We start from the raw sequence: 11871 nt of genomic DNA on the forward strand, positions 1-11871 counted from the left end.
GACAGGAGCCCAGAAAAAAACAGGGGTAGCAATCTTATTTGCAGACAAAGTAAATTTCAAACCAAAACTGAATCTAGTATTATTGATGTAGGACAGTACTGTATCATACCTCTATGAATGTAAAATATCTAGTACCTGCTTTATGATACATAGTAGGGACCGTGCTTTATCAGAGCTACATTTAATGATATTACTCTAGAATGTTCTCTTTCCAGATGATGATTAAGAGGCTAATAGAAAAAATGGTGCCAGGTACCACAGCAGCAACAGAACTTGGCTGTTGTCTGGAGATTATTCTTTTCTTGGGTTTTTTTTTTCTTATTTTAATGGAATGTGCTGAATGTCTATAATTTTGTTCAGATGACTGCAGAACCTGGAAAAGCTGTTGCTCCTATTGATGCATAACATACTATTATTAGTATACACACACACACACACACACACACATAAATTGAATTTTGGGAAACTTTAACGGTGCTGCCAACTTTGGAAAAAGTCATGTTTAATTTTTTAATCTCTCCACTTAGCAATTAACTTTCAATTAGTTTTTGATTTTCAAGCCACCAGGAGCTAAATTTTTCAAGCCATAACATTTCAACAAGTCCATTTTCATTTGGAAGTTTGGGGAACATAAAGAAAATACACTTATTTCATAGAATTGGACAGAACTATTTATTTGTGAAACAAAAAGTTGACCCAGTGTAACTGGTACCTCAGAATAGAACTTTAAAAGTTAGATTTCTTTTTTATTTAGAGTTAAATGTATCCAAACTTATTCAAACATTTTCAGGGCTGGAGCATAAACAGCTCCCCCTACCTCTCCCAGCCCAAATGAATAGAGAAAATATAAAGATACTGACACCAGGAAGCTGGATCCCAGTTTCCTTTTTACAAGGAAGGGTGGGTGGTGAGTTTTAAGTGGCTGGAAGTGACAAAGCAAGGGTAGAGATCTTCATTATCTCTGTGCTTCCCCTCCCCTCTGTTCCTTACTATAAAAAGATCCTTACACAACTGTACATGGTGAAATTATGATTTGAGACACCTGGGCTCCTCCATCTCTTCAAAGCTAGCTTTGAATAAATCATTTTTCTTTCTTTTTTTTTTTTTACAAAAAAGGGACTTCTTTGATTTAGTCAGCAGCTAGAAAATGAACATGAGCTTATGAAACTTAGTGGCTGATAACAGATTTGGCATAGCCAGCCAGGAGGCAAGTCCCAGCTCCCGAAATGCTTGTATCTTGGCAGGCACCTGGGAAAAGGGACTGACTGCTCATGGCTAGCTGAGCCCATGAACAAGGCTCCAGGGATATTGCAGCAGCTGCCAGGGAGACTTTTGTACCTCAGAATCCTCCCTCCTTTCCTGTTTGTTTGTTTGTTTGTTTTTGGTACCAAGGATGAAACTCAGGTCCTTGAACTTGCGAGACAGGCAGGCAGCGGAACCACTGAGCTAAATCCCCGGCCTCTCCTCCTTTCCTGTTTGTAACATCAGCTGCCTACAAATGCTTTTGTTGTTAAAAAGGAAAAGGTTGTTTGGAATAGCTTCAGTGGTTTCCCACTGAAAAGCGCCCTCCAGGGATCTACCGTCTGTAACATTTGGACATTCCCTTAGGTCACTGGCAGTACCATTTGAATGAAGCAAGCATCTTCATCACTCGGGGCCCCTTTGGCCTACTAAAGGTCGTTTGGGGGCACTGACAGAGATTCCTAAATAGAAAATAATGTTCAAGTCTTTTGCTGGTTTTTAGTACTCATTTGTTTTGGTTTCTTTTTCTGGTCTAATAACCACCTCTGTTCTAGGATAGGCAGCAGAGTTTTAGTACCATTGCATACTAACTACACAGGTTGCAGCCAGGATTCTATAATGAGGGTGAAGTAAGAGATTAGGGCTGGGATAAGCCAATCAAACAACTAGGAAGAATCTGCCAAAGTCATGGAGACCCAAGGTATTTGCACAGAGAACTGTATAACCAGTCAAGAAAGTGCTAATTTTCCATTCTTTGTTTACATATGGTGGGAAGCTAAGGAAATCTTTCCATAACGGCAGTTTAACTATGGCACCAGGCCAAGTGAGTTTTTATTAGGACCACTGTCTCAATGCATTATTTGCATGAGGGAGAAGCCAGTCCAGGTACTTCAGATAAAAATACCTCTTATTTTATTATCATGGTCACTGTGAGTCTGTTCACCAGCCCAGTCTTACCCTACAGAGTATACTTCTATTACACCTCCAATAAAAGTAGATCTTTGCTACCTTTTCTATGTGTTTTATCCAATTCTTTGTTTAGGACACCAAGAACATGGAAGATCCTAGTAGATTTGCTGATGGATTTCAAACTTTGCAGCTTGCTTTTGACTGGGACATCATGGTGAGATGTTCAGTTTGTCTTGGTCACTTCCTTTACCCGAGATGGAAAACAGAATCTTAGAAGAGGCTACTGGATATGCTGATGAACAATAGGATGTAAGAAGAAAAAGGAATCAGCCTAGAGAGGTTATTGTCACTCTGATGGAACCAAATTTGTACTATAGTTCTAGAGATGGACTAAATATGAGGTCTAAGATGATGACCACTCTTATCATTGGAATAAAATTTATGAAACCTGTTAATTATGAAAAGGTAAAAGAGGTTACACAGGGCAAAGAGGAAAGTCCAGCTGTATTTCATAGCCAGTTAGAAGGCTTTCTATAAAAATACAAACTTAGATCCACCTTCTAAGAAGGCACGGACACTAGTGCATGTCATTAGTCAATCAGCCCCGAATATTTGATGCTTATTGCAAAGGCTTTGGATGGGTGTTCAGACCCCACTTATCCAATTACTGGACAAATCTTGTTCTGTGTTCAAAATTTGGAATCTAGAAGAGGTTAAAAGGAAATGAACTGAGAACAAAGGCAGGCCAAAATTATGGCTGTTCATAAAGAATGAGAAATTAGAGCCATTGATAGCTAAATGGATGGTCATTGAGGCTATACACAACTGAAATTAATAGGACACACATGTAAAACCTATTAGTTTCTCTGGTGTGAGAAACAAAGTGTAAATAAGGATCAAAATGTATAATAGATAAATGAAATAGGAAGAAAAGTTGCAAAGGGGAAGGGGAAGTGGGAGGGGTAGGAGAAAGGAAAGAAGAGAGTGAAATAAATATGAGAAAAGGAAAAATGGAATCAAGTTTTTGTAAATAGGAAGGGGTGGAGGGATTGACAGGAGGGCAGGGGAATGGGGAAAAATAAGAATCAAGATGTGTTATATAAAGGTACAAGTCTCCAATGATGAATGTCATTATATTGTATACCTAAAATGTACCAATAAGATTAATTTAAAAGTTATGGCTGTTGCAACTGGCCACACTTTAAGCACACTCAAATTGTCAAAGAGAACCCAAGGCCAATCAAGAAAACAGTTATTGTTTTAAATGCAAGAAAACTGGACACTGGGCGTGCGACTAGATCACCACCCAGGCTCTCTTCTGCATGTCAGGCAGCTAATATAGTTCACTGAGAATTTGATTGACTGCCCTCCCTCCCAGAGAGGAGCCAAGCCAACCAAAATCTTCACATCTCACTCTGACACAGAGAACTGAAAGAGACTAGTGCAAACTGCAATGCCCTTGTCCATGGATTTCTCCACAGCCTGCAAGGAACTCTAGGTGACTCTGGATGTCACAGGTAAGCAAATTCAATTCTTTTGGGAAGAAAGGAAAAAACTATAGTGAACATATATATAATATACATACACACACACACACACACACACACACACACACACACACACACACATATATATTCACTAGAGGCAACTTAGTTTTTCCCAAGAAATTCCTCCTCTAGATGTATGTTTATAAATGGGGTTCAGTGGAGCCCTAGCCGAAGCTTCTTTTTTTTTTTTTTTTGGTTTTTTGAGACAGGGTCTCACTATGTAGTTGAGACTGACCTGGAACTCACTATGTAACCCAGGCTGGTCTCGAACTCGCAGCAATCCTCCTGTCTCAGCCTCCCAAGTGCTGGGATTACAGGCATACGCCACCACACCCGGCCTTAGCAGTAGCTTTACTCTTATCAATTCAAAGACAATTGCTCAAACATGAGTCTTTAATTGTTCTACTAAGTCCTCCTTTCTTACTAAGAGATTTACTATTAAAATTGGGGAATTCCAGCAAAGACCAAAGCAGGTTTTACATATCAAAACTATACCAGGAATCCCTGACCTAATTAGCAGGTCAATCCTGCTGCATGGTATAATGAAAGTCTGGAAGGGCAAATTTAGCAGTGCTGGTTGTTTTAAAATGAATAGATACCAACCAATTTCTCAACCAAAAATAATATGCAAAGAAGCCCACAAAGTCCTCCAGCTTTGTATAGACAGGTTTCTCAATTATGACCTTCTGTGGACTTCTCTGTCCCCTTGCAATGCTCCCATTCTCCCCATAGTAAAACCTTCAGAAGACTATCAGATGGTAAAAGACCTCTACCTCATTAGTGAGGATGTGATCCTATTTTACCCTCTAGTTGCAGATCCATAAACAATCCCCTCACAAATTCCAGGCCTCTCACAAATTCCAGGAGACACAAATTAACTCTAAATCTTGGATCTCAAAGATGCTTTCCTTTCTATTCCTCTCCATCCAGACTCCCAATTCCTGTTTGCCTTTGAATGGAAAAACATCACATCTCAAAGTAAAAACAACAGTATACTTTGACAATTGCATCATGGAGCTGAGATACTCACAACTATTTTGTTTGAGCAACGGAAATGGGGAAATGGTCCTAAGGACCCTAAAACCTATACAGGGAATCATCTTATGACATGTAAGTGATAGCCTAAACTTCAGCTAAATTTATAAGCTATTCAACCATAATAATCTCCAAAATCTCAATTTTCTAGGTAAAAATGGATATATCAAAGAAAAAGGCTTAGATATCTTTTCTGAGAGTCCAGTATTGGAATAAATTCTTACATCCAGGAAATGACAACTGTTTAGCGATCAGATACAGGCTGTTTGTGACTTCAAGCCTCTCTGTTATCAAGCAATAGCTTTGTTGCTTCCTGAGAATGGTCAGATTTTTCTGGCTCTGGATATTTAATTTTGGACTAATGGAAAAAAACTATGAGACTGTCAAAGGTGCTGAGTCTGAGCTGTTAGAATGGACAAAAGTGATGACAGTACCTTTCAAAAATAAAGCATGCCCTCACTCAGGATCCAGCACTAGAAATACACAGGTAAAAACCTTCTTTTATGTATCAGAAAAGAAAGGAATTGCTTGGTGTCTTGACCTAAAAGCTGGGACAGAAATTTTGTCTGGTGATACACTTTTCCAAAAGTTAGGCAGCAGCTGCTAGATGGCCATGATGACTGAGATAATAACTGCTACAATTATACTATTGGACAAAGCCACTAACTCAAAACTAACTTTGAGAAAAAAACTAGAAGTACTGACTCCCAATCAGGTCAGGACCATTCTTGAGGCAAAAGGTCAGTAGCTCTTGACAGGAGAACAGTGTACTAAGTACCAGACCATGATTGTAGACAACATTGATGTTACCATAAAGATTTGGAATATCCTTAATCCTGCCTTACTGATGTCTGTAGGCTCAGAGTTTACCCAATCTTATGAACAGACATATACAGGAAGGCAGGGCAAAAATGGCATGCCTCTTCAAGACCCTGAGGAAAAATGGTTCACTGATGCTGCTATGGAAGGTATCAGTAAGTGACACACAGAGAGGCAGAAGGATGGAAGTAAAATACTAAATTTACTTATCAATAAGGGTCGATCACACATAACCTGTGCCTGGATCGACAATGCACTGGGTTACAACTCCTGCTTTTTAGGGTTTCACAGCCTTGACTTCATTGGGGTGGTTACATTTCATTCTCAGTTTAAATCACAGTCACAGAATAGTTAATCTTTTCAACCCAGATGTAACAGTTCTTTGCAGTTGGGGAGTTTGCCTTTAAGATTTGTCTATTTATCTTTCTAGTCCATAGGAAAGGGGTGTTCAGGGCCAGGGGAGCAAATGATAGCAATGGGTTCTTTCATTTAGACACTTTTATGATCAGGTGGCTCCAGTCTCATCGGAGCTCAAGACCTTGATGTGCCCTGTTATCTCAGGGTAAGGCCAAATGCGTCATTCAGCAATTAGTGCCTTCGGTGCCTGTTAGTTTTGAGCTAAACAAAACAAACTTCTGTTAGAGACAGCAGAAGCCATTTTACATTGTAACACTTTATAGGTTTTTGCTATTTATAAAAGTTTTCCATGTCAATGCAAGTAACTTTGTCCAAGACATCAAAAGTCAGGTTATAGTTGTCAGTCTACAACAAATTCTTTAGGCCAAACAGCTTTTCCCAGGGAAATCCAATTAAAAACAAATAAAAAAAAAAAAAAAAAAAAAAAAAAAAAAAAAAAAAAAACAGAGCTTGTAGCCCTTACTCGGGAATTGATATTAGGAAAACGCAAGACACTAAACAGTTATCTGTGTAACTCCAAAAATTCTATTCTGGTGCTACATGCCCATGTAGTGATCTAAAAAAAAGGGGCAGGGGGCTTGATAACTAAAAAGCAATCATCTACAAAGAACAAGCAAAACGTGTATACCTCCTAGAGTCAGTCTATATTCTCAGAGAGGTTGTAGTCATTCAATGTCAGGGGCACCAAAAGGACATGTCTACAGTCTCACTGGAAAATAAAAAGGCTGGATAGCCTTACACTCCTCAGGATCTTGGCCTTATTTCCAGTTCCTAAAGAACCATGAAAAGCAGCCTATACCTCCAGAAAGATAAATGGGTCTTAAGACAAGGACAAATTAAAAGGGTTCTTTGGTGATATTTGGGAAACAAATTAGTCATTCCTCCAGGATCACAGTGGAAAGCTATAAGTCCTTCATGATCCTCTCCACATGAAAAGAGATGCTACATGGGAAAAGATCACTCAAATTTTCATAGGACTAGGACTAGCAGAAACCACCCAACAGATCTCCAAAGCTTGTCCACTTTGTGCCTACAATAACCATGGCAATTTGAGTCCATCTACTTTGCTACAACTCTTACAAAAGAGATGAACAAACCCTACAGAAGACTGAACACTTTAAACACATGCCATCATATGGGAGTTTTAAATGACTATTTGTCTCAATTGACATTCACGTGCTGGATTGAGATTTTCCCTACCCATTCCAAAAAGGCTCCAAAAGTAGTCAAGGTGCTCCTCAAAATATGTCATCCTCTGGATTGACCTACCCCAGTCTTTTCAGATTGATGTTGGGACTTCTTTTATCTCTGAAATAACTTAGTGGCTGGAAAAGTCTTTAGGAATAAAGTACCATCTGCATGTGAATGGAGACCATAGTCCACCAAAATGGATAAAAGAGGAAACCAGACCATAACTCTGGCAAACTCTGGCAAAAGTTTGCCAATAATTTTCTGAGTCTTGGCTCTGATTACTGCCAATAGCCTTCATGAGGCTTCAAAACACCCCCAAAATTTGGTAAAATATGAATCCATTCAAGATTTTGTATGGAAAGCCTTATCTATGTTAGTGCACCCAAAGGCCACATGGCCCTTACAATATCTTATAAATCTGGGCCAATTACTTGAAGCTATCTAACCATATAAAAATAAAGTCCTGCCAGCTCCTAGCCCAGGGGAACCATCTAGTATCTGCCCTGGAGATCAAGTGCTCATTAAAACATGGAAATACAGACCAATTAAAACCAAAATAAAAGTGTCCCTTTTTCAGTGATACTTGTTAAAACCACTGCAGTAAAGGTGGCAGAAATAAATAGCTAGATTCACTTTTCTAGGATAAAGCCAGAGCCAGACCCACCTGTACAGTCTGTGGCAAGGGACCAGCCACCCAATAAAGCTATTTCTGTGAATCTTAGGATGGTCTGAAGCTCCTGTTCAATCCAGGAATGTCAGATAAAAAGAACCCCCTTTCTTTATTATCAGGGCCATTGTGGACCTGTTCACTGACCCACTCTTACTCTATGGAGTGTACTTCTTTTTCACCTTCATTAACATACATCTTCACTAACTTTTCTGTGTGTTTTGTCTAATTATTTGTTTAGGACACCAAGATTCTGGAAAGAATTCCCCGTGGACCCAGCATGCACTAATAAGGGGGCAACCTGAGCTGTGTCTTTTCCATCATATGAAGGTTAGGTAAGACAGGACTTCCCCTGTAAGACTCAGTGGAGTAATGCTTGGCCCAGGAGCTTCCCCTTTGGTGACAGGACCTCTAGAAGTTTAAACTCATCCTACAGATATACTACTACACTTCTGATTTCCTTTCCTTGTATTTAGGGCTTCATGTGATGTATTTGGGGCTTCAAGCCATTCTGAGGCTTCTTTATGAGGGAATCTGAGGTTCAGCACTCTGATTTCATGCAACTGTCCTTAAGAAGATTTTCTAGGATAAATTTGGCCAGGAAAATATCCACAGGTACTTCCTTTGCCCCTTTTCAGATTAGTTTCAAGGACAAGTTAAGAGGCTTCTGTGCCCACTGGCCATGCACCTACTTGACTAATTTTGGTGAATTTCTTATTAGAATTTAAATTCACCCTCATTTTCTCCAATAGTCCTTGGTGTCTTCTAAACTATATGTATTTTAAAACCTTTGTTAAAATTTCTACTTGCTGAAAATTAAATATATCCTACCACCTTCATTCCTCGATTAGCAAAACAGAAAAAAATGACTAGAGATGACTCACCTTTGTGATTTCCGAGTAGGAAGTATTGTTTCTTAACTGATTTCTTTTCTTTTTCCACACTAGAGGCCTGGAGCAACAGAACCTGGATTAGACATGTACACTTCTCACCAATTATGTCTAGTGGGAAATATCTTTAAACTTTTGGGCCAAGAGCTTTTAAGTGGACTAAGACATATAAGGCAAGGGAAACAACTGCTTAGAGAAATTCAAATGCAGATTAATTGGGCAAGCAATCTCCTTTGAGATTTATAACTTTCATCTGGCTACAACCAGAAATCCTGCCTTCAGATGCCCAAATTTAATATTAAGTATTGCTTAAGACTGTAAAGAGGAAGATCATAAAGTGTAACTTTTTACAGCTGGTAAATGTTAAATCCAAGTATTTGTTTTATGTATATTGACATGTATATGTATATGCCTGTGTGTTTACTTGTGTTTGCATATTGTTTAGATAACAGATAATTTAAAAATAAGAGCATTGAGTAATTAAGAAAGCATAACCCAAATGCCTTTTGTCCATATGACTTAAGCAAATGTTTAAAAGATAAAATAAAGATGTCTTCACAAATGTTAGCATTCATTTCACCCATATTAGCCAATCAGAATTAAAATTTAGGTGTTGGACTTCAGAAAATGAATTTTCAGTTTCACAAACATTGTAGGATGAAGCACAAGTTACCATTTTAGACCATATTTAGACCAATAACAATTCCTCAGGTTTTACTGTCTTGTTGGGTTTTCAAAGGTTATAAAAATTAAGTCTAATGTGTTGTTCATATTTATTTGGGTATCAGTTTAAAGTTTTGTTTTACAATTTTGGCTACATTGACACTATTATTATACTTTTTTAAATGTTTGAGTATAGCCTAATTCTTTTTTACCCATTCCTCTCCCCTTTCTTCAAACTTCTTCTCCTCCCCACTTACAAAAACTGTGTTTCCATTTTTTCTTTTATTTTCTTTTTTAAATTTCCTTTTTCCTTCTTTCCCTTCCTTCAACTTATACTAATGAAAATAAAGATTAAAGAAATTTTAAATGGCCTGGTATAATAGTCGTGATTGTTGTCTAATATGATATTAAAGTAACTAAATCGTTTTTGCTAAATTGTTACTTTCTGTATTGTTTATTGTCATATAACTAAGAAAAAATTACATTCCTCTTGGTCTGTAAGAGACAATCTTGCTCAAAAGTATATATTCTTGGTTGGCAAAAAACATAATCAGTCCTTGAAAATTGTATTTAAATTTTTGCAGTTTTGGATGTGTACTTAAATCCTTCTAATATTTAGGTTTCACTAGAGGAACAGATTTTATATATGAGTGATTTATAAAGGAGGCTTACAGTAGCTGAATGCAGAATAAGGAGTAGAAGACTGCAAAAGAGCTGAGCGTGTGCTGGAAAACCTGAGGATCCAGTCAAAAATCAAAAAACTGGATCTCACTGCAGAGTTTGATGCAAGTCCATATCAGAAAGTTGACGGGTCTGCATTGGAAGCCTGCAGGATCTGCACCAGAAGTCTAAAGAGTCTGCACTGGAAACGTGAGTGGAAAATCCAAGGATGATGGCAAAGACTGGAGCTGCCCCAAAAAAGGAAAAGGGGAGACTTCATTCTTCTTTCCCTTTTTATCCTATCCAAGCTAAAAGGCTATTGATTAGTGTCACACACATCCAGGGTGGGTCTTCCTTTTCAATAAGTCAAATCATCCAGACACACGCAGAACTGTGCTAAACTAGGCATTTCTCATTTACGATGAAACAATTAACTATCAAAATCCAACCCTTGTCAATTTGACAACCAGACAAATTTCTTTAAACTATACTTAATTTCCAAATACAATAGCAAGTTCATAATTATACCTAACATGATACAACTATCCTGTGTACAAATAGAAACACACTAATTCCCTCACCAGAATAGAGGCAAAGTTTTTCTTTTAGTGATGCTTACTCTTTTCATAACATCTCTAACATAAATATTATTGTAAAGGTTTAGCAATACTTAAGAAGCAATATCATCTGTCAACATTGTGTTGAAAATGAAGAAAATAAAGATAGCTGCTTAATATATGTGCATATATGGAGAAACATTAACAAAATAGGAGAGAACAGTTACAATCCTCATTTCTGCAACTGGTGATACAGTTGTAGCTGGTATTTATAATTACCCTCTTTTACTATCACTCTGTATCCCCTTCGCCCTCAGCAAGCATCTCAGCAGGTCTGGGGTTTATGTTTTCTTTTTTTTTCCCTAGTGGTATGACCCATACCTTCATTCCTAAAGGTTCTGCACTGTTTGTCATTGTGATTGTCTGGGTTGTTATAGCTTCCCATTGACTTTAATAACAGGACATGGTAATACTGAGAGATACCCTAAGGGATCTATTACATGAAAATATATTCTTCCTTTACTTCACTGAAGAGTAATAGCCCAATTTCCCCTTGACAGTCTTAATCAATCACTCCTGTCTACCCATAACTCCTATTTTATTTGGTTTATTTAGAGGCATCAGGAGCCCAAAATCACCAGGAAGAATCACTGTTCAGTGGCATGAAATCAGTTCAAAGAAATCATTATTGTGCTTCCTTACACAAATTCTACCCCTCTGGAACTAAGAACTATAGGCCAGCAAAGCATAAGGTCAAAGAAATAAGAAGCAAACATTTCCTGGTGGTATTAGTGAGAGGTCCTATTCCCACTTCCACTCCCTGATTCCCTGACCCAATAATCCTGGCTATGGGGGACACAGTACCATATAGGAGATTTTGATATACAGCATATGACATCTGGAGAACCATGTTTTAGATCTGTATGGTACTGTCATCTAGCTGGTATTATAATTGCATCTTCAAAGGGTTATTCCACCTTTCTATCAATTCAGCTGTTTCTGGATGGCAGAGACCATGGTAAGACCAGTGAAATCCATATAGTTTAAGTCACTTCACTGACTGTGAAATGTATTCGTTGGTCAGAAGCAATGCTTCATAGAATAACATGATGACAAATGAGGCATTCTATAAATCCACACTTTAGTTTGTCCAAAATAAATGTGTCTGTCAGTAAGAACAAAGCACTGCTCTTTCCAAGATGGAGGCAGTCCAACATAATCAACCTGGCATTAGGTCACAGGCTGATCACGCCAGGTAGTAATGTCATATCAGG

This window comes from Fukomys damarensis, unplaced genomic scaffold (genome assembly GCF_012274545.1).
Source record: "Fukomys damarensis isolate Sample0158 unplaced genomic scaffold, DMR_v1.0_HiC HiC_scaffold_39, whole genome shotgun sequence".
In the NCBI taxonomy this organism is placed as follows: Eukaryota; Metazoa; Chordata; class Mammalia; order Rodentia; family Bathyergidae; genus Fukomys; species Fukomys damarensis.